At 41.1% G+C, this 24,763-nt stretch overlaps 1 protein-coding gene across 11 annotated transcripts in view; it reads left to right on the forward strand.

Moving 5' to 3' along the window:
• LOC132397252 (focal adhesion kinase 1) overlaps nucleotides 1-24,763 on the forward strand; it is a 545,830-nt gene that overhangs the window by 235,077 nt on the left and 285,990 nt on the right. Inside the window, exon 1 of one of the 11 annotated variants that reach the window (XM_059975843.1) lies at nucleotides 21,371-21,417. The exons of the other annotated variants lie outside the window; for them this stretch is intronic. The gene's annotated coding sequence lies outside the window, so the exon portion shown is untranslated. Of the gene's footprint in view, nucleotides 1-21,370; nucleotides 21,418-24,763 lie in introns of those variants that run through there. 11 annotated transcript variants of the gene reach the window in all.

Below are 24,763 nucleotides of genomic sequence, written 5' to 3' on the forward strand. Positions count from 1 at the left end.
GAATACACTCAATTTTGTTTCTAAAAGGGTTTATCAAACAAAAACTTAATATTAAACACAATGCGCATATTTTCCTTGTATGAACATATAAAATCATTGCAACACACCAGTGAGAGGACAAGATAAGGGCCGGTGGTCCCGGTATCGGGGCCACGGCAGTTGCAGTCCGGAGAGACCGACTGACCGAGAAGTGTGACAGGGCGCACCCTCCCCCCCCCCCGTAGGTAGGTAGGATCTATTGGCGTTCAAAAGTTTGGTTCGAGGGATGACTTTCAGTAGATCGCGGGGAGGTAGCTGCTCTGCTACTTACGAAACCCTGAGTCCAGATTAGGTCGTCTGCCAGTATTTTAGCACCAGGTTCCCCATGAACATTTGGTGTGGTAAACAGGTTTAGAGGCGGCACCCATCTGTCCATGCTCCAGGCCAACAGTAATGACGCTTCTCGCCGGCCACATGAGGCGACTGGTTACCAGAGGTTGACCAGTGATCCCTGGCGCTAGGGTATCACTGCGTTTAGGCGACTGATGACCTCGCGTGGGTAACGAAGTGGCGTGTGTTCAAGTTCAACAGTGGGCGTGACAGGGAATGAGGAAAGGTGCAGCTGATTCATCGCCAAATCATGTTGTTTCCTCGTGGCCTGGTAGCACATGCTTTGCAGCCCGGTGGTTGGGGACCACTGGCATAAAGAACTTGAACTTTGAATGAGGTCTCTGCCTATAGAGAAATGTCATTTATTGTCAAGTTGAGTGATTGAGAAGGTAGATACTTGATTGTATTGCAAAACACTGAGGTGAAGTAAATAATTTGTCGGGCAGCACAGTAGCGTAGTGGTTAGCTCTGCATTTTACAGCCCCTGTGACCTGGGTGCAGTTTCTACTGCTGACTGTTCAGAGTCTGTACATTCTGCCTGCCACTGCATGGGTTTCCTCCAGGTAGTTTGGTTACCTCCTGCAGTCCAAAGGCTTGGTACGTTAATTGGTGATAGTAAGTTGTCCTGCGATTAGGTCATGGTTGAATCAGGGTTTGTTGAGCAGTGAGGCTCAAAGGGCTGGAAGGGCCATTTGCACCCTGTATCTCAATAAATAAATAAACCCACACATTTCAAAGCAGTAGACTAAGATTAATTAAAATAAATTTAGACACAATTATTCTACAACGTTTCTCACCCTTTCTTTCTTTCATCTCTCCGCATTGTGCTTGGATTCCACTTGATATATTGTTTGGAGCTTCAATACCACAAGTCGTTCTTTGTCAACAGTGGAGTTGAAATGATGAGGCTGCTGTCAGTCGGGGTTGACCATGGATGTCGTGTCCCAACTCTCTAGGTACACCAGTCACGGCAGTACAATATTGACAACAAGCTGTTGTCCATGTAGCAAGCTCTCCCTCTCCAAGCATCTGATAAACCCAAAGGAATGGCAGAGACTGATACAGTTTGGCAGCTGCAGCGTCACAGGAGTCAGCAATGAATTCAACAGAGGACTGCTATAGGGACTTCAGCTCTGGAATTTTCCCTCTGGGTTTACTCCCAAAGCTTTCCCCATGAGTGGGTATATCTGCAAGGCAGCAGAGATTTGAGACCAAAGTTTTCCTTCTCCTGATGAGCTGCCGACCATGACTGACAAGCCCCATCTACCCAAAGTGACTGGTTTTAAGACATCAGTAATGCACGTTTGTCCCTCCTCAGTAAAAATGGTTCTGCTGGGCTTAGTTGCTAAACAACACGTGAAGGCCAGGAGCTCACCTTGGTAGTGGGAGCTTGTCCCCATTACCACTGCCTGCTATAACAACCTTAAGCATCCAAGCACTGGAGTTATGCAAACACTAACACTGACTCTAACATTGGTTTTCAGAAAGAGTGCAGTGAGGATGAGTTTCTTTTTCCAATAGAACCATTAAGTTGCTGCAGAGGAAAAGTGAATTGGAGACGTGTTTACTATTTGTTGTAGCAACACACCTTTGTTCCACATTGCAGTGATCTGTTTCCTGTCAAAGAACAAGATAGCCTTGGTGACATACAGCAACATTTTGCAGGTCATGCACAAAACTTCTAGATATAATCAGAATCAGAGTCACAATCACCTTATTGCCAGTATATGAACCATATCAAAATCGACTGTAATTTGGTGCCAAGCATAAAATATAGGACAAAACCATAACGGACAACGCAATGGCAACTGACAGTTTACATGATGATAGTGCTAACAGCCATGAGCAATTAATAAAATTAGCAGAATGGTCACGTGCAAACATCAACAATCAGAACAAACTTAATTATCAGCAGAACAAGGAGAGCAGGAAAAACCATATAACAGATGTTGTACAGGGACATTTAGGGTATTACAACTGAATGAGTTTTGATAAGAAGCTGGAAAACTTGGAGATGACGTGTAGTTCTGGTGATGATGAAGTTGTTGTGTCTTCCTGATGGCATTGTGGTGAATAAGTGACTGGTAGGATGGATGGAGTCAGCAGTGATTTTTTCAGCTCTTTTCTTCACTCTGGTGGTGAACAGTTGTTTTAACGTTGGTAGCTGACAGACAATGAAATCTCTGCTGAGTGAGCTACTTGCTGCAACCTGGACTTGGAGATGGAGGAGGGAGGTGCCTCCTCTGAACTATTATTGCTGCACTTTACAGCTTGTGTTATCCCTTTAAGAAACAGGCTTAACAAACTAGTGATTTAACGATCTTCTGAAGGACTCAACAGACTTAACTCTCAAGAATGCAGGTGTGGCATCTTCATCAGATGAAGGCACATTGCCATGTCTGGATAAGAGGGAGGAATGGAGTACTTCAAGCCAGACTAAAACATTGGGATATGAAACTTGTTAGAGTTTATAAATATAAGTTAGATATAAATATCTTGTTAGAAATGTGCAGTCTCTGGAGGTTAAGACTTGAGGACCCAAGGGTAAGATTGCTTTATAAGAGGGAAATGTGGGATTGCAGCATTCTCTTTCTCAGGGAGACATGGCTAACCTCAGATACGGCTTTAAGACCCAACAGCTTCTTAAAACATTGGATGGACTGAACTGCTGATTCAAAGAGGACAAAATTTGGGTTTCATAGTTAACTCTTTGTGCTGCTCAGACACAATGGTCTTGTCTCCCCAGCCTGGAATATGGAATGATTAAGTGCTAACCATTATACTTACCAAGAAAGTTCTCCTCCATGATACCAACCACAGTTTACATATCACCAAAGCCAATGTTAGGCAAGCACTTGAGGTATTGAGTGCAGCGAAAAGCAAATAAAACACAGCCTAACCCAATGCCTTTCAAATAATTTCTGGGCACTTCAAATCAGACTTGCTTGAAGAAACCTCTGCTCAGTTACCATTAACATATCACCTACAGCACCAGGGGTCCCAACACACTTAACCATAAGGAATGCATATCATTTGATCCTGAGACCGCTTTTCAGAAAATCTGGCCGTCTGGTTGTCCTGTTTCTACCTGCACATAGGTAAATGCTAAAGAGCAAGGCTACAGATATAAGAACACTGAAGAGTTGGTCACCAGAGGCAGAGGAGTGGCTATGTGACTGCTTTGGGTCAGTGGACTAGGCCATGTTCAAACACTTATGAGCATGCCACAGTTGTCACAGATTTTATAAAGTCAGTCATGGACTATCTAGCATGCCCCCACAAAATCACTTGGTCTTCCCTAACCAGAAGCTCTGGATGAACCAAGTGATCTGCAATCTGCAGAGGGCCAGATAAGTGGCATTCAGGTCTGGTGACCAAATAAATTACAAACAGTCCAGATACAACTTCTGGAAAGCCATTGTACGTGCGAAGTGGCAATACTGGACCAAACTGGAATCACAGAAGGATGCACAGTAGCTGTGGCAGGGCTTGAATGCTATCACTTCCTACAAAGTGAAACCAAGCAACATATGTGACAACAAGGTTTTGCTCCCAGATGAGCAAAATGCCTTTCATGCTCATTTTGACCATCAAAACATGGAGGTATCTTCATGAACTCCCACAGCCCTCAATGACCATGTGATTTCAGTCTCTGAGACTGACATGAGAGCATTCTTCAGGAGGGTGAACCCATGGAAAGCTTATGGCCCAGACAGGGTAGCTAGCCAAGTACTGAAGACCAATGCTGATCGTCTGGCTTGAGTGCTCACTCGTATTTTTAACCTCTTGCTTAAGCAGTCTGAGTTACCCACCTGCTTCAATAATGTCGGTATTCAAGAAGAATATAACCTGGCTCAATTGCTGTCATCCAATAGAACTTGCGTGTATTGTGACAAATTGCTTTAAGGTGATGAAAAATATCAACACCTGCCTAAGGAACAAATTTTATTTGCTCCAGTTTGCCTACCATCACAACAGGTGCCATTTCATTGGCTCTTCACTTAACCTAGGAACATATGGATAGTGAAGATGCAGACATCAAGATGCTCTTCATTGACTATAGCTCTGCATTCAATAATATCATCCCCTCAAAACTAATCAATACTTGGGCCTGAATACCTCTTGGATCTGATCTGGATCCAGCACATAAGTGCCATAACAAAGAAAGCACAACAGTGCCTCTACTTGCCCTCTGTACCCCTCTCCGCTTTTCGCAGGGGTTGTTCCCTCCACGACTGCTTGGTCCACACGTCCCGCCCCACAGATCTCCCACCTGGTACTTACTCCTGCAAGCATAAGTGCTACACCTGTCCCTGCACCTCCTCTCTTACCACCATTCAGGGCCCCAAACAGTCCTTCCAGGTGAGGCAACACTTCATTTGTGAGTCTGTTGGTGTCACCTTTTGCATCCGGTGCTCCTGTTGCAGCCTGGACATTGGTGAGACCCGACGCTGATTGGGGGACTGCTTCATTGAGCACCTCCGCTCCGTCTGCCACAACAGACAGGATCTCCAAGTTGCCACCCACCAACTCTGCTTCACATTCCCATTCGGATATGTCCACACATGGCCTCCTCTACTGCCATGATGTGGCCAAGCTCAGGATGAAGGAGCAACACCTCATACACCATCTGGGTAGACTCCAGCCCCTTGGTATGAACATCGAATTCTCCAACTTCTGGTAATTCCCTCCCTCTCAACTTCACCCCATCTCACTTTCACTCTGCCTCTTCTTCCAGCTGCCTATCACCTCTCTCATGATTCTTTCTTCTACTACCCATAGTGCTTTCCCCTTACATTCCTTCTTCACCTTTCCTGCCTATCCCCTCCCTGCTTCCCCACCCCCACCCCTTGATATTTCCCCTTACTGATTTTTCACCTGGCACCTACCAGCCTTCTTCCCACCCTCCCTCCACCTTCTTTATAAGGTCTCTGCCCCCTCGTTCTTCAGCCCTGACGAAGGGTCTTGGCCTGAAACATTGACCGCACGTTTCCGCCGATGCTGCCTGACCTGCTGAGTTTCTCCAGCATGTTTGTAAGTGCCTCTACTTGCTCAGAAGTTTGCAAAGATTTCGCCTGACATCTAAGACTTTGACAAACTTCTATAGACGTGCAGTGGAGATTACAGTGATCAGTTTAAAATGGTGATGCCAAGCAACTACTTACTGGCAACAAAATACAAAACAAAGAAAGCTCCCAACCACCTTATTACTAAGCAACACACACAAAATGCTGGAGGAACTCAGCAGGCCAAGGCAGCATCTTTGGAAAAAGTACAGTTGACTTTTCAAGCCAAGACCCTTCGGCAGTACTGGAGAAAAATAAAGTCCTATCTCCAGTCCTGCTGAAGGGTCTCGGCCCGAAACGTTGACTGTACTTTTTTCCATAGATGCTGCCTGGACTGCTGAGTTCCTTCAGTATTTTATATGTGTTGCTTGGATTTCCAGCATCTGCAGATTGTCTCTTGTTTGTGACCTTATTACAAACATTTTATTCATAATGATCATTGCTAACGATGGAGAGGTGAGCAGAGACAAAGCTAGGCAAGTGGAGGTGCAGGCAAGGCATAGCGGAAATGGGAGTGCTGAAAGCCCAGATGTCTGATTGATTTAAGTGCCAGGCCGTGTCATGGTGGCGGGATCCAGGGCCCCAGATTGGTCTGAGAGCAAGGAGCGACCCGATATTTGGACGATTTAAACGCCGGTCCAGATTGAAAAGGTCAGGGTGTTGGGACCAGAGGCAAGGGATGGGCTGGTTCTGCTCACTGCTCCACGACATTTACTCAGCTCTGCACTGAACTGAGGCTGTGGCCTGCTCTGACTGAAGTGATGCCTGGCTTCACATTTGTGGTCTTGTGATGTTTGCTTGACTCTGCGATGAACTGAGGCTCCAGTTGTAGTCATGTCTTTCATAAAACTTCAGCTCGGAATGTTATTTGCTTACTATTATTGGTTGTGTGTTTTGTGTTTTTTCTCTCCCGGTGCATTGGGTGTTTGATGGTCTTTTTTTAACTGAATTCTTTTGGGGATTCTTTATTTTGTAGCTGTCTGAAAGGGCACAGATCCCAAGGTTTTATAATGTGTACATACTTTGAATTCTAAACCTCTGTTGCATCATAGTCTGGTATAGAATCACCAATGCGCTTGAATGGAAAAAAGCCTACAAATGTCGTGGATATAGCCCAGTACATCAGGCGTAATGCCATCTTTACCGTTAATCTTTTCTTCAAGGAGTAGGTTTGCAGGAAAGCAGCACCATCATCATCAGAGATCCCCACCACCCGGGTCATGCTCTTTTCCTGCTACTGCCATAACGAAGAAGGTACATGAACCTCAGGACCCACAGCACCAGGTTCAGGAACAGTTATTACACCCCCAACCATCGGGCTCTTAAATCAGAGGGGATAACTTTACTCAACCATACTCATCCCAACAAGGAACTGTTCCCACAACTATGGGCCTCACTTTCAAGGACTCTTCATTTCATATTCTCGATATTTATTACTCGTTTTTTCATTATTGTTATTACTTTTAGATGCATTTTTTTGGTGTTTCTTGAATCTCAGTTGTATTATATGTACCAGAATAATAAATAAATTTACTTTGAACTTTGAATTTGTCCCTTCACAGGAGGCTTCTTAACACTGAGGATGAGTCCAGTTCTGTGGATTCTAAGAGTTGAAAAGATCAGTCAGAAACCTGCAAACTCTTCCACAGATGGGATAGGATGTACTCAGCAGGGTTGATGGGGTCCGGTTTGGATGATGCTTTGTACTTTCAAACAATATGTGGATAGCTTTAAATCTTTAAACAATATCAGTTGTCAGGGGACAAGGATTCCCAAGAGTATGAGGTGTGCACTTTCTCAAGGATGCTTTGAGAATGTTTGTGTTCTATTGTATATGCACTTGGTGATCTCTTATGACAGGACAAAATAGACTTTCTGTAATGGAGACTGGTTTCATCTGTGTGAATGTTGTGGTCTGCTCAGTAAAGCTGACTGTATGTAGTAGTGTTGATAGCTGGTTTCACCTACCTTGCCAGTGGATTTGGAAGGCTTTGTGAACAAAGCATTACCTATCTCCTTCTGGGACTTGGACTACTTATTGCTGTGACTAGTCAGTCTCAAGTATTCAAAAGCATTGGAATCTTTCCTGCTTAGTAGACCATGGGCTTTGTGTCAGTTATCAGGTATTGATCTTTAAACACTGTTCAGATAGCCAAAGATCGCTGGCACACTATACGTGAGGCTTATTTTCATCTGACTTGACAGATCAGTGACTCTTGAAATATGAGAAAGCATATTGGGTTTATATAGCAAGGACATGATAGCAGAACTTTGTTATGCGAAGTTTGAACATTAGGCTTATTTATATTTTTTAGTGTACAAGTCAGTGATAACTTGGAATTTCACTTCTATGAGTCCATCAGCTTTCAGAGGAAAATGAGGCTGTTCAGCCCATCTAGTCTTCACTGCCATTAAATCATGGCTGAATTTTTTCAACTCTATTCTCTTGCCTTCTCCATGTAACCTTTAGTCTCCATGTTCTTTAAGAAAATTGTCAATCTCTGCCATAAACATACCCAATCACTTGGCCTCTACAGCCCTCAGCTTCAACAAATTCCAGAGATTCACCACTCTCTGGCTGAAGAAATTCTTCTTCATCTCAATTTCAAAGTGATGTTGCTTTATTCTGAGGCTATGCCCTCAGATTCTACACATTACACTTGAATCCTAGACTTTCCTATTCTTAAAACATGCACATTAGCAGTGAGCTTGGGATGATCTTTCTTCTGATGTGGAGGTGATATAGTTGAGCAGTCTCAACCATTAGTCTTCTTGATTAGCTCCACTGTGGCAGAGAGTTTACTGTAACACTGATGTGAGAAAGGTAATGCCCATCAGCACAATGCCCATCAGCACTGAGATTAACTTCCCCTCAAATCCACAGTCAATTCCTTGGTCTTACTGACGTTGTGTACAAAGTTGTTGTTATATCACCACTCAACCTCCTGATCAGTCTTGCTCTGGTAGGCCTTATCACCATCTAAATTTCTGCCAACACTAGTTGTGTAATTGGCAAATTTATAAATGACGTTTGAGCTGTGCCTAGCCATGTAGTCATGGGTGTAGAGGGAGTAGAGCAGTGGGCTAAACACATATCCTTGACATGTGATGACATCCACGAGCAGGAGATGTTATTTCCAATCCACATTGACTGTGGTCTCCTGATGAGGAAATCAAGGATTCAGTTGCAGAGGGAGTTACAGAGGACCAGGTTTTGGAGCTTGTTGATTCGAACTGAGGATATGATTGTGTTGAATACTGAGCTGTAATCAGCCTGACATAGGTATTGCTATTGTCCAATTGATCCAAAGCCTAGTGAAGACCCAGTGAGATTGCATCCATTGTAGACTTATTGTGGCAATAGGCAAATTGCAGCGGGTTCAAGTTCTCGCTTAGGCAGGAGTTGTTTTTCATCACAACTATCCTCTCAAAGGATTATGAATCTGTATTCCCAGATCCTTTTGTTCTACCCCACTCCCAGTGCCCTGCCACTCACTGTAAGTCCTACCCTATCCTTCTCCCAAAATGCAACACCTCACAATTGGCTAAATTAAATTCCATCTGTGATTTTTCAGCTTATTTTTCCAGCTGGTGCTGGTCCAGATCCTGTTACAAGGTTTGATGGTCTTCGTCGCTGTCCACCATGTCCTCGATTTTGGTGTCATCCTCAGATTTACTGATCTAGTTTACTACATTATCATCCAGATTGTTGATACAGATGACAAGGACCCAGAACCAATCCCCACATAATGCCACTTGTCATAGGGCAATAGTCAGAGAGGCAGCCATCCATTCTCCTGCTTCCCCTATAAGGCCAATGTCTAATCCAATTTGCTACCACATCCTGAATGCCAAGCAACTGAATCTTCTTAGCCAACTTCCCATGCAGGACGTTATCAAAAGCCTTGCTAAAATCCATGTGGACAACAGCTTGCCTTCTTCAACTTTCCTGGTAACTTTCTCAAAAGACTCTGTCAGATTGGTTAGACATGACTTCCCATGCATAAAGCCATGTTGACCAGACATAATCAGTCCCTGTCTATCCAAATACTTATATATTTGGTTCCTTAGAATATATTCCAGTAACTATCCCATTACTGACTTCAGGCTCACCGGCTTATAATTTCCCTGCTTATTCCTAGAGCCTTTCTTAAACGATGGAACAACATTAGTATCCTCCAATCCTCCGGCACCTTGGCTGTGGCTAAGGACATTTTAAGTATCTCTGCTAGAGCCCCTATTTCTGCACTATCTCCCACAAAGTCCGCGTGTGCACCTAATTTGCCTGAAAACATCAAAACACCTCTACCTCTACAATCTGTATATGATTCAAGACCTCACTGCTGTGTTGCCTCACTTCCATAGACCGTTCATCTCCTGAGTAAATGCAGATGCAAAAAATCCATTTGAGATTTCCCTTGTGTCTTGCAGATCCATGGATAGATGACCACTTTGATCTTCAATGGGACCAATTTTGCCTCCTGTGATCATTTTGTCATTAATATGTCTGTGAAAACTCCTGAAAAATTCCTTAAGTGTTGTCTCGTATTTATCATCCTCTTGAGTACCTCATTTGCTCCTTCCTGCCTATACCTGATATACACCTGCTTCTTAACCATGGGCCTCAATATCCCTTGGAAAAACAAGGTTCCCTAAACCTGTTATCCTTGCCTTTTATTCTGACAGAAACATACAAACATTGTACTGTCAAAATTTGACTTCCGAAGGTCTCCCACTTGCCAAGTACACCTTTGCCAGAAAACAACTATTCCAATCCACCCTTGCCAGATGCTTTATGACACTTTCAAAATTGGCCTTTCTTCAACTTAGAATCTCAACCAAAGGTTCAGACTTATCCTTCCCCATTATTATCTTGAAACTAATGCATTATGATCACTAGATGCAATGTGTTTTCTTACCAAAGTTCTGTCACCTCTTCTGTCTCATTCCCCAGTAGGAGATCTAGTATTGCATTCTCTCTAGTTGAGACCTCTGTATTGATTAAGGAAACTTTTCTTAACATATTTGACAAACTCTATCCTATCCAACCCTTTCATACTATGGGAATGCTGTCATAATCTTTTGTTTCTTGCAACAGTCTGCAGTCTCTACAAATTTCCTTCTTTTAATCCTGCTGACTGTTGGATGGTCTATAGCAGGGGTAGGCAACGTTTACCACTGAAAGAGCCAATATGGACCCATTTCCCACAGAAAAGAAAACACTGGGAGCCACAAAACCCGTTTGACATTTAAAATGAAATAACACTGCATACAACGGGTTTTTTTGCCTTTATGCTATGTATAAACAAACTATAATGTGTTGCATTTATGAAATTGGTGAACTCCTGCAGAGAAAACGAAATTACATTTCTGCATTAAACAAAAACATTTTGAACTCCAAAAAAAAGACGTTGGGTTGAAGGTTACTCCATAGTTAGCCTACCTTAGATCGAAGAATTAAAAGAAAGCGCGCACTGGTGGGTGTCAGGCATTGGCAGTGGTGATGTATATTAATAGCGATAAAAAACACGTAGCGGTGTGCTACATGCAGCGCTAAAATAAAGACTGCAGTCAAAGGTAACTTTATTCGAACTAAACAGCCTTGCTTTAAAGCCTCCCTCAACCCATCCCCATGGGCGCGGATGCTCCAAAAGACACGTACTCACAAATCCCCGTAGGCTATCTCCCTTAGCTGGAACGGTGGCTAATTGTGAGCCGGTTCGGATGTGCCAGGAAATGGGGTCTCCACAAAGTTTTTAGATTGTACAAGATCACCATAATCTTCAAATTTCAAATTGCATTTCAAAAGCTAACAAACCACGGGGAGCCGCATCACAGAGATGAAAGAGCCGCATGTGGCTCTGGAGCCACAGGTTGCCGACCTCTGGTCTATAGTATAATTTCTTTAACTTAGTCATCCCTGAGTACCACCCATATAGCCTCAGTAAACGAGCTCTCCAGCCTGTCCTGTCTGAGCAATATCATGACAGTTTCCCCTGTCAAGTAATGCCACCCTTTTATCCTTCCTACTCTATCATGACTGAAGCAAAGACCCCCAATTATTGAGCTGCGAATTCTGTCCCTCCTGCAGCCAAGTATCACTATTGGCTATGATGTTGTACAGTCGGCCCTCCTTATCAGTGGATTCTGCATGCGCGAATTCAGCCAACTGCAAATCGCGAAAACCCTGAAGTGCTCTTCCAGCACTTGTTGTTCGAGCATGTACAGACATTCTTTTCTTGTCATTGTTCCCTAAACAATGCAGTATAACATTGTATTAGGTATTATAAATAATCTGGAGATGATTTAAAGTATACGGGAGGATGTGTGTGGGTTACCGTGGATTGCGATTGAAAAAAACCGGATGTTCTCTTAGTAAGTCGGAACAGGTACATCTGGTATTATTTAGAGTCAGTTAGTCAAACGTTTGTCTTAGTATATAGTATATATTTTACCTTTCTATGCATATAAAACACTTAAGAACGTATGTTTCAGCGCCGGGCTCAGGAACAGAAGTACTTGAGACAGATCGCTCCCTAGCACGCTCCCCATCGTGCTGGGTTGATGTGGAGGATCAAAAACTCAAAACCCAATAATTAAACCACTGCATTGCTTAGTAATAATTGTAGCTTTCATCAGGGCAGAACCTTTCTCACTTTATCCTTTAAAGTTGTTCCGATTGTTGACCGACGTAGTCTAACGCTTTTCCAATGACTGATGGTGTTTCACCTCTTTCCAAACACTTTATTATTTCCACTTTATTTTCAATTGTGATCGTGATTATTTTCATGAACAGAAACACTGCGCATTCAAAGCTCTGGTGCCAGGTCCTAATGTCCCCCGATTTGAGACAGGTTAAATAAAGTCTGGGATTCCACTGGGTCCTGAGGTTCACCGGATTGAGACAGGTTGAATAAGGGACTTGAGCATCTGCGAATTTTGATATCTGTAAGGGGTCCCGGTACCAATCCCCCACGGATAAGGAGGGCCGACTGTAATTCCACATGCTGATCCATGCCCTATGCTTGTTTGCCTTTCCTTCAATACTCCTTGCATTTGCAGTTTGGAGCCAGTCGCACCACATTCAACCTTCTCAACCTTTCAATTCAAGACTTTTTATGTAGGCTTAACAACAACATTCCCCACAACCACTCCACTATTTGCTCTGGCACTGCTTCCCATCCCCTGTAACTGTAGTTTAACACTACCACCCCCCAGGTGCAGCACTAGCAAACCTTCCTGCTAGGATATTACTCCTCGTCCAGATCAGGTGCAAAATGTCCCTTCTGTACAGGTCCCACCTTACCTGGAAGAGAGCCCAATAACCTAAAAATCTGAAGCCCTCCCTCCTGCACCATCTCTTTAGCCACATGTTAAACTGTGTGACCTTCCTACTTCTGGCCTCAGTAGCACATGGTATGGGTAGCAATCCTGAAATTACAACACTGGAAGTCTTGTCTTTTAACTTAGCATCTAACTCCCTGAATACCTGCTGAAGGACCTTCTCACTCTTCCTACCCATTTTAATGCTACTGCTGTGGACCACAACCTCTGACTGCCCCCCCCCCTCTCTATTAAGAATGTTGTGCACTCAATCTAAGAGGTCCCTGACTGTGGCACCTGGGAGGCAAAATACCATCTGGGAATCTTCTTCTCATTCACAGAACCTCCTGTCTGTTTCCCTAACCAATGAATCCCCTATCTTTGCGGCTCACCTCTTCTCCCACCTTCCCTTCTCAGCCACAGAGCCAGACTCAGTGCCAGAAACCTGACCCTGTGGCATGTCTCTGCTAGGCTATCCCCACCGTCCCTAACAGTACCTGTTATTGAGGGGGATGGCCACAGCTGTATTCTGCATTGGCTGCTACTTAAACTTAGTGCAGATCGTGCCTGTCGTTAATAAACTAATTTTTTTGTCCTTCATTGAGATGAAGCAATGTATGTTTGGGCATAAGATGGCTTTGACAACTTAGAAAAATCTGAGTGTATTCAAGTTTATAACCAAGTAGCTAGCCATTCCTGCAGTTTCTTCCAGTCACCATCTGTTCTTAAGATACCACCCCCTTCCCCTCCCCCCTCTGGCATAGTAGAGCGTCCAATCTCAGGAAGTTTTTCATCAATGAATAATTAACTGCTGGATCTCATGATGATTTGCAACCAACTACTCGTAGCTCTTTTTGGTAGACAATCCTTACAGTTACCAATTATGATAAACTTGAGGGCAATCTGGGTCTCTTTACTTCTCCAGTAGGTCGGAGGTCAACAAGGTTCGTGAGATGCTGTCTGAGGAGAGCTATTTCTGTGTGGACCTTGAAAAACAGAGTTTTTGTGGCATAGTTTATGTTGTTTAAGAGCAGCTTGATAGAGACGATAACAATGGGAGATTCGATGGTGTTGTGTAAAACAAATGCCAAAGCTGGGGTGGAATGAATGTTGAATGGAACATTCAAGATACCATGAACTCACTAGTAACTCCTTGTATACATCCATTAAATTTTACTAGGTAATATTGATAACCACTTTTGGCATTAAATTCCAAGTGGATACAGCCACAGGTGAAGTAAGGTAAGCCATGTTAGCAGTGATGTAAAAGCAAATGAAGGCATCAGGTAGTGTTAATATCCTTAGAGCAAAATTACTTTACTCTTATCTTTGTTCTAAGGGATATTAAAATAAGTATTGTTGTTATTATATCAATCAGATTGAATATCTTGAAGTAAATGGTTCACGACCTGACTCTGTAGAGACTTTCCTCCATTTACAAGACCAAGACACTCATCAGTGGAGTAATGGAAATTTATTCATTTGGCTCAATAAGTTCATCTTTAAAAACTTTTGATACAATCCATGACATAAAGGCATGAATTTAAGAGAAGGGTCAGATTTATGGTCCCTTGAACCTGTTCTGACATTCAGGAAGATACTGAGTAATTTCATTTTGATTGAGGCTTAACAGATCCAACATCTGTCTACCTTGCCCTCCATAATTCCAAGATACAGAATGTTAACGGGTTTATGATTACTGAGAGAAGAAACTCCTCATCCATGTCCCTTTTTAAATGAGTGACCCTCATTTGGTTCTAAATTCCTTACACAGGGAATCTCTCCTGACAGCAGCATGTCATGCTCCTTCTGAATTTTCTTTGTTTCCAAAATCCCTTGTTCTTCTTAAGAGGTCCAGTCTTCTGAATGTTTTTTCAGAAGATAGCCCATTTAAACCAGGTATTAACCAATTGAGTTTTACTGAATTCTCATTAATGCAAGCATGTCTTCTTAAGTAGAGGGACAATTACTGTACTTTACCCACCAGTTTTATCACTAGCCCTATGTTCAGTTGAGGCAATGACTCTATTCCTTTAACATTAAGGACAGTAACCTTGCTACTTGCTATATCTGTATAGTAATTTTGTTCTTCAAATTCAGATTCATTTGGTTAAAACATGCACATAAAACCATACAGTGAAATGTGTTGTTTGTGTGAACAAACAACACAACCTCAGGATGTGCTAGGGGCAGGCCTCGAGTGTGGCCATGCATTCTGGTTCCAACATAGCATCTCCACATTGTTCAGCTGAGCAGAGCAACACCAAGTAAGAGCAACAGCAACAATAGAACAACAGGAAAACAGGCCCTGTTTACTTACGCACATGCACATGCGCACACACACACACACCTCTCACCCTCCCCGGTCTGCTGGCTCGACATCTGACCAAAGATATCCTTCGTCACACGTCCTCGTTGCTGGCCTTTGAATGCAGAAAGCATTCTTAATTTAAGCAATATTTTGCTCTGTTTCCTACTAACGTACATTCAGAGTAGATGCTAATTTCCCAATATTATACTCCAAATCTCATTTTTTTTCTTACTTGCTTAACACATTTACATCCCACTTCATACCCCTGTATCTTAATAACTTACTTTCTCATCTGGGTTTACAAGTAGATGATAGGTATAACATGAATGTAAGGAATTGACAAGCCAATGATTGGGTACAAGTGGAGATAGAGCAAAGAGTTAAATTGTACAACAGAGGTAAAATTCAAAAGAATGCAGGACTGGAAGTGTTGTTTTTAAATCCGCACAGCATTTGGAAAAAGGTGAATGGACTTTGGCGCAAATAAGAGATTGGTTGGTATGATGTTCTGGGCATCACTGAGTTGTGGCTGAAAGAAGGCCATAGTTGGGAGCTTAACATTAAAGGATATACTTTGTATTGAAAGGACAGGCAGGAAGGCATTGGCTCTGTTGGTAAGAAATGGAATTAAATCTTCAGAAATAGTTGACATAGGGTCAGAGAATTTTGAATTTTTGTGGGTGGAGTTAAACTGCGAGGATAAAAAATAAACATTATGGAAATCATATATAGGTCTCCAAATGGCAGCTAAGATGTGGGGTTGAGATTACAAAGGGAGCTGGAAAAGGCACATATTGAGGGTAATGCCACGATTGTAATGGAGTCTTCAATATGGAAGGGGACCGGGAAAATCAGGTTTGTGTCAGATCGCAAGAAAGGGAATTTGTTGAATGCCTATGAGATGGCTTTTTAGAGCAGCTTGTGATTGTACCTACTTGCGGAAGGGCTATTTTCAATTGGGTGTCGTGTAATAACCCAAATCTTTAGGGAGCTTAACTTATAGGAACCCTTATGAGACAGTGATCATAATATGATTGAATTCATACTACAATTTGATAGGGAGAAGCATATGTCACATGTATTAGTATTGCAATGGAATAAAGGGAATTATAGAGGCATGAGAAAGGAGCTTGCCCAGGTGGATTGGAGGAGGATCCTGGCGAGGTTGACGGCAGAGCAGAGATGACTGAAGTTTCTCGGAATCTTTCACAAGGCACAGGATAGATATGTCCCACAGAAGAAGTTGTTCTCAAATGGCAGGGCTAAGAAACCATGGCTGACCAGGGAAGTTAAGGACTGCATAAATGCCAAGGAAAGGGCATATATATAAAGAAGCAAAAGTGAGTGGGAAGTTGGATGATTGGGAAGCTTTTAAAATCCAACTAAAGGCAACTAAAAAAGCTGTAAGAAAGGAAAGGATGAAATATGAGGACAAACTAGCCAATAATATAAAGCAGGATACTAAAAGTTTTTTTCAGTTATACAAAGAGTAAAAGGGAGGTGAGAGTTGATATTGGACCACTGGAGAATTATGCTGGTGAGGTAATAATGGGGGACAAAGAAAAGCACAAATGTTGAAAGCTTTTTAAGATCTTAATGTGGCTCAAGTTGGTGTGTGCTGATTCAGGACTCCACGTTATGAAGAGATCTAACAAAATATAATGATGGAAAGATGGGGGCAGTGGATTATTTCCAGCTGTTAAGGAGTGCAAGAGGAGAATATGTAGACAATAAATAAATATAAATTATTGCATATAAAAAGAGGAAACAATTTATAAAGGGTTATAATTCAATAGTTGTACAGTACCAGCATGTTTAATGAATGAAACAGAGGCATCATCTTTAATAGATTAGATATTTGGTTGAAGGAAGATGTTTAATGGGAGAACTTAGCCATAAAGCATTAGAGCTGCCTTCATCTGTAGAATAACCACTCAGGTCAAATGGCTGCACTTAAAAAAACTCATAATCTATAAATTATGCAAAGTCTCTTGTATAATGTCTAAGAAAAAAACAGAAGGCTGGATGTAAAGGAGTTAGAAATGACTACTGAAGCAATATGTTACAGAATATTCCACCTTCTCTCTCGGAATAAAATGTATTTTATTTAGAAAGATGATGCATAATGTAAAAGACAATTAAATATTGAAAGCAAAGGTCAAATTAGGACAGTGTGATCTCGGCAATTACATGCAGCGCTAGAGGCCACTGCTTTTTAGGATAAGTTGATTTCTAACAAAGCAAGTTGCTGAACACAGACTGGATGCACACCATTGGTTTGTTTCTTAAAATATGAAAGAGTGATTGCTTCACAATTTGATTTAACCACATCCTTCGGCATGTTTGTATTTGTAGAATTTCAGATCTGGTATTTTAAACTCAATGTTCAAAACTATTGCACTTGATCCTGGATCTCTCTTGACGAAATGTAATGCATGTAGTTTAGATTTAGTCAAATGAGGTGACATGTATAATTTAAAAATATGTTATTTTGAAAGTGCTAATATAGCAGACTTTATGGATGATAGGAGTATTAATAACCATTTCTTCACTTTTTACAGTAATATACCAAATTTTCCAGCCAACCCAATTAGTTTAAAGGGGGGCAGGAAATAAATATGCCTTCCTGGCTGTAGCTGTAAACTAGGTTCCTGTGCACTAGTGTTGCAAACTGCAATCCCAGACCTGTCCATCCCTCTGGACTGGTTCTGGCTGCACACACTGCCTTTATTTTGGCTTCCCTGCTCACATTTCAGGCTGATGAGTGAACCAAATGCTGAACCATCAAGATTTCTGAATAATTATATTATTGAGTTTACTCTGGAGAGAGTTTTCAAATACATTTAGTTTGTTTGTTTATGAGCAGGTACTGTGAAGCGATTTTGCTTTTGAAAGAACATTGCGCATGTAAGAATATTGGCTTAATTTTTAATTATTTTCCTTTTTCAATATGTAAATATGTTTCCAGCAAATGATCTTTTTCATTTTTTTAAGCCTATCTTTCCATACAGGACCAACTATTTGTTGTTACTTTTATTTAAATATAATGGTTCTGCATATTTAAGCAGCTTTAGCTTATTTTCTATCATATTTTTTTGCATTTTAAACTTTGAGTTCCTAGGAAATCTCTCTAACATTATGCTTTTTTAATGTCTTTAAAAATAAATCGGATCTGTTTTGAAATAACACACTTAATTGAGTTATTTTAAATCATGGGCTATCTTGAGCCCATTATTTGAGCATTATTTAGAGTGATTTAATTGAGCTGATTATAATTTCTCTGTTTCAATACAGAGGTACAAGATATTTTATTATGATAATGATCTGCATTCTTGCTATTAACCATACTGACCAGCTGTCACTAATGGCATATGGTCACACATTTGCACAATTGCACATGTGCCAAGTTGACATAAGATTAAATTAATGCATTGAAGTTCCTTTGTCTCTTGAAATGTTATACTGGAATTGAATACTGAATGAAGACTACCTCCCCCATGTAAAGCAATACTATTCTGACGTAAAGATAACGGGCAAAGGACACAAAGGCAAATGTGGATGAAAAGGTCATGCCAAGACTGAAGGGTAGAATTATCTTTTCCCTAATTCTGAAGCAAAGGGTACTATGTTTGTAGTTAGTTCAGCATTATTGTCATGGTGATTAACAAGGATGACAAGGAAAATATTTTCAGACACATTATTAACGTGCCAGTTTCTCCATTAATGCTGATTGATTTACAATTTACAAAGTTTTCTGTTTTTCAATGTTGGATTTCAAGAATGCAGAGTCATTGGGAATTACAGCCCAGGAATGAGTACTTCAGCGCTTAAAGTTGTTGCTGACCATCATCTGATCTTAGAGTCATAGAGAAGTACAGCACAGAAGCAGGACCTTCAGCCCATCTAGTCCATGCTGAAAATTATTTAAACTGCTTACTCCCAATGACCTGCATAAGGACCATAGCCTTCCATAACCCTACTATCCATGTGCCTATCTAAACTTCTCTTAAATGTTGAAATTGAACTTGCATGGACCACTTGCGCTGGCAGCCCATTCCACACTCTTATGACCCTCTGAGTGAAGAAGTTTCCTATCATGTTCCCCTTAAACTCCTCACATTTCACCCTTAAGCCATGAACTCTGGTTTTAGTCCCACTCACCTTCAGTGGACAAAAGCCTGCTTGCATTTACCCCTCCTAATTTTGTATATCACAATCAAATCTCTTCTTAATCATCTACATTCTAAAGAATCCTATCTTTCATATGTTCCCCAGGTTACAACAGAGTTCTGTTTTTGTGAGCTATTCATAACCCACACACATAAGAGAGTGTGTAGATGTTGGAAATCCAGAGTAACACACAAAATGCTGGAGGAACTCAGGCAGCATCTATGGAAATTAATAAATAGTAAATGTTTCAGGCTGAGGCCCTTCTTCAGGACTGGAAAGGAAGGGGAAGACACCAGAATGAAAAGGTTAAGGGATGGAGAAGAGGGACTAGCTAGAAGGTGAAGCCAGGTGGGTGAAAAAGGCAAATGGCTAGAGAAGAAAGAAAGATAAGAGGGGAGAGTGCCGCATGGAAGAAAGGGAAGGAAGAGGGGCTCCAGGGGAAGGTGATAGGGAGCTGAGGAGAAAAGGTAAGAGGCCAGAGTGGGGAATGGAAGAAGGAGGAAGGGGAGGGAAAAATTACTTTCTTTCTCATAACTCAGACAGTTTGCAACTCAAATATGGCTACACACTGTGTTCCCAGGCAGCAGAGGACGCCTACAGCTCCACAGCAGCCAGCAAACCCATTCCACCAGTGTCCCAAGCATCCATTTGTCGTCACTGGCTGCCCATAAATCTGTCCATTATATGTTCTTGTCACAATCCCATCAGTTGTACAGATTATACCACTCATATGCTACATACAACTGCCAATTAAATTAAAAACCCACAAGTCTTTGGGATGTGGGAAGACAGCAGAGCAGCCAGAGGAAGCTCATGCATTCACAGGGAAAATGCACAGGCTCCATGCAAATAGCGATCATAGTCAAGTTTGAACCTGGGTCTCTGACACTGAAGCAGCTGCATTATTAATGGTGGCACTGCACTGTTTGTTTCTTGTTTCAATTACTTGAACTACTGTTAAAATGTTTTAGATTGGTTCTGGAGTTGGTGGCAAAAAGCATGGTTTCAAGCTAAGGAGTGTAAATGCTGTGAAGACTTGGAATTAAAGGATGTGGAAATGTTTAAGAATGATATTATCCAACCAATGTTTATCTGACAAGGTTTAATTCTAATATTGAAACTAACTGTTCTTTTTGTGGTTTATATCCTGAGGATTTATTTCATCTGTTTTGGGATTGTGAGTATGTTAAAACATTTTGGGTTGATGTTTGTCAATTTATAGATCAATATATTAATGTGGATTTTACTTTTTGTTTTGAAAATGTCTTATTTGGGTTTACTAATAATATCAAATCTCATAGGGATCATTTCTTGATCATAAATCTTTTGTTAATTTACAGCAAATTTTATATCCATAACTGCAAATACAGCAATAAGAAACCTTTGTTTATATTTTTTACATCAGACTTCAAACTGTTTGTTAGTACTCTGAAAACTTCCCATAACCAGAAAGCTGTAAAGACTGTACAAATCTGTCAACGTTTTGGGTTATCTCTGTAAATGTTCCTGTTTTGTGACTCCTTTTAGATATAGTTCCTTCTGTCCAACAGAATTTAGAGTGGATTTTCTTGTTTCTTTGTATATTTAAAGTTAATAGTTTTATATTTGTTGCTGCTTATATGTGATACCCTGGCTTTGTTAGCATTTGTTTAGTGTTTCTGTTTTTGTTTTAAAAAAGTTAAAAAAAAGAATAATGTAGTAAATATTTAAAAGTGTAGGTGATCATGCAACATTGTTTCCATTCCATTCATATTTTGACACTGGAGGTCCTGTTAATCCTATTTAAAGTAAATATGATGGTTTTCTGATGGGACACAGTGAGAATTTATTTTAAGATAACCAGAAATTTGCCTTCATTGTATGTTACTGAAGTCCTGAAAGAGTTAAAGGAAAGTATTACTAAACATTCCTGTCTGTGGTGCCCCACCTCATGGAGCAGTACTTGGCATGGGTCCTATGGATTGCAATTCTGTTTATATTAGTTTTCAACCAATCGGATCATAACATACTCACATGGTGCAATCTAATACTTACTGAACTCCAATTATACATCTTTAAAGTCTGGAGGCAGTCCCTGTCGGATATGCAAATACATGAGCTCTGAATGCTCTTTGGTCAAATGTACAGACAGTAAGACAACTGGGAAGTACACTACCTATGATGTTTGAAAAGCCCCAGGTTATAATGATTCATATTTTACTGATTTATGAATCGTGTGACTGAGAATATGACTGAAGAAAAATGTTCAGAAGCTTATTTTCTTTTTTAAAGTGAAACTTGATTTATTCTTTTTAAATTGTAAGTTTTATCTATGATTCTTTTTGGGAAGGTTCCTCCTTCCCCACCTTATTCCTACATTCCATGTGTTTGCTGGAGTGCTCGAACAAGACCTGAGGTAGAAGTAAAACATCTCTAGGCAGAAGGTAGTATCACAAAGGATCCTAAGTCATTTTTGAAGATTTTGAAGTAATTGTGATTTGTTATTAAACTTTGTTATTGAAAAATATTTAGTGGTTCAATAGTCTGAACATTGAATTGAATCTGCTTGTTCAGCCTTAAATTGTGACTGGAGTAAAATCATTTCTTTTTGTAGTTATTTTTGTCTTGTAACTCAGACACCACAACTCAGTTAGTGGGTTGATGTGCTGTGAAGTTTTATTATTACTAACAGTTGCAAAGAGGCTTGTGGCCTTCATGGGGAAACAGACATTTATTTTAATCTTGCATTGTGGAAGTCAGACAGCTAATTCATTCATTAATCTATGTCCAGTGTACTTGAGGTTTTAAGTCCTATGTTTGGTCCCCTCTATTAAGAATATTTTATTTGTGGAATTTGAAAAGTTGCAAGTGATATTTTCACCTTTATAAATCTGTTATTAAAATTTTGATTGTGATGTTTACATAATTACTCTGAAGTTTAAACATTCAACTGCTTCAACTTGCAAACAACTTTAATTTATTGGACAAGGCCACTGTAGCTTGCTTAGTATCTGTGCCTTTATTTTCCTGATGAGTTGCATGTACATGTACTATGGACGTAAAACATTCAATCTTTTTCCAAAGTGATTCTATTACAAATTACATAATTGATTCACATTTTAGGCTTTTATTTTTCAAAAGGCTTCAGGCAATTTTTCGGGTTTTTAAAAAAATTAAAATTAAGCAGTTGAAATCAGATAAAGTCAATTCAATTGCATTCTTTTTAACTTATAGACATTTAGAGTCATAGAGTAATGGAACACAAAAATAGGTCCTTTGCTCACCATCTCTGAGGTGGTTGTCAAGCACTTGTACACTATGGACTGACTGCTAGAAAATGACATTGCTCTTTTGTTCATGGCATTTCAAATGTGAGAGTTCTGGCCTTCACCATTACCTCAGGCAATACGTTACAGGTTCAATGAGCCTCAAGGTGAAAAACACAAGTCCCCTCTAAATCACCAACCCCTTACCTTAACTGTATGCCCTCTGGTACAATCACATCTGCTAAGGAGACAAGTTACTTCCTACCTATCCAATGTTCCTTATTACTTTGTATAGTTTGGTTAGGTCTGCTTTCAGTCTGTGCAGGGAGAACACTTGGTGGTTTGGTCTCTCTTCCATTGCTGTACTGTTTCATCCCAAACAATGATCTGGTGCATTTTTTCTGCACCATCTCCAGGCAAATTCTTCCTATCATGTGGCGATCGAAACCTCACGGCATATTTTAGCAATGGACAAACCAGTGTTTTACACAACTGCACCATAATCTCTCTGCTTGTAGATTCCATGCTCTGGCTTATGAAGACATGTATCCCATTCACCTTCATACAAGCACGCCAAGGTCCTTGTGTTCCTCACTAATTTCTTGGGTTATGTAATTCATTTTACATATCCTATCCGAGTTAGTCTCCCAGAATCATATTTTTCAGGATTAAATTCCACCTTTGATTTCTCTATTGATTTTAAGTGCCCATCAATATCATCCTGCAGTTAATTACGTTCCATGCTACATTAAATACTATCTGCAAAATAGCAATCCTGCATTCACGTCCATGCAGTTAGTATATATTATGGGCAGCAAGGGACCTTGCATTGTTCCTCGAGGTAAGCCACTGGTCAGACTCCAATTATAGTGACACCCCTTGGCTATCATCTTGTGTGTGCTTCCTGTGATTGAGGTGTTTTTGATCAAATGCATTGAATTCCTTTTAATCTTGCAGGCTCCTTTGGATCAGTCGTCCCTATGTGACTTAGTCAAGGTCTATTTAGATTCCCTGTGCTTTGTTTTTAAAGAGAAGACTCCTTCAGTGTTTGAAAGCAAAGTATATCTAAAACAAGAACATGAGTGGCCCTATCAACCCTTGACCATGCTCTGCCATTTCATAAGAACATAAGAAATAAGAGCAGGAGTAGGCCATCCGGCCCATTGAGCCTGCCCTGCCATTCAATAAGATCATGGCTAATCTGTCCATAAACTCAGCTCCATCTACCTGCCTTTTCCCCACAGCCCTTAATTCACCTACTATATAAAAATCTATCTAACTGTATCTTAAATATATTTAGTAAAGAAGCTTCAACTGCTTCCCTGGGCAGAGAATTCCACAGATTCACCACTCTCTGGGTAAAACAGTTCCTCCTCATCTCTGTGCTATATCTTCTCCCCTGAATCTTGAGGCACTGTCTTATAGTCTCACCTACCAATGGAAACAGCTTTCCTACTCCTATCTTATCAATCCCTTTCAAAATTTTGTATGTTTCGATAAGATCCCCTCTCATTCTTCTGAATTCCAGAGAGTATAGTCCCAGGTGACTCAATCTCTCCTCATAGGTTAACCTCTTCATCTGTGGAATCAACCTGGTGAACCTCCTCTGCACTGCCTCCAAAGCCAGTATATTTAAATGGTTTGGCATGGACTAGATGGGCCAAAGGGCCTGTTTGTGGGCTGTACTACTCATTGACTTTATGCTTATCCTTTCTCAAGTATGGAGACCAGAACTGCACACAGTACTCCAGGTGCAGCCTCACCAGTGCCCTGTATAGTTGCAGCATGACCTCCCTGCTCTTGAATTCAGTTCCTCTAACAATGAAGTCCAACATTCCATTTGCCTTCTTAATAACCTATTGCAGGGGTCACCAACCTTTTTTGCACCACAGACCGATTTGATATTGACAGTGTTCTTGTCGACCAGCCGACGGACGGGTGGGGGGTTGGTGTTAATCACAACCGGAATACACTGATACTCGAAGGGGGTTCCTTATGTCCAGTCTATTCCATAATTTAGTTTTTGTGGCTATCAGCACTTGTTTCTGTCCCACTTGCTCATGTTTTTTCCGCTGAAAAAACTCAACGGGTTTGTCTTTAAGTGTAGGGTGCTTGGACTCAAGGTACCGAAGCAGTTTTGAGGGCTTCATTGGCTCATTAGACAGCCTCTGGGCCCGAACTCCAGCCTCCCGCCTGCCCACCACAAGACACAATAGACAATAGACAATAGGTGCAGAAGTAGACCATTCGGCCCCTCGAGTCTGCACCGCCATTCTGAG

The sequence above is a fragment of the Hypanus sabinus genome, chromosome 1 (genome assembly GCF_030144855.1).
Source record: "Hypanus sabinus isolate sHypSab1 chromosome 1, sHypSab1.hap1, whole genome shotgun sequence".
NCBI lineage: Eukaryota > Metazoa > Chordata > Chondrichthyes > Myliobatiformes > Dasyatidae > Hypanus > Hypanus sabinus.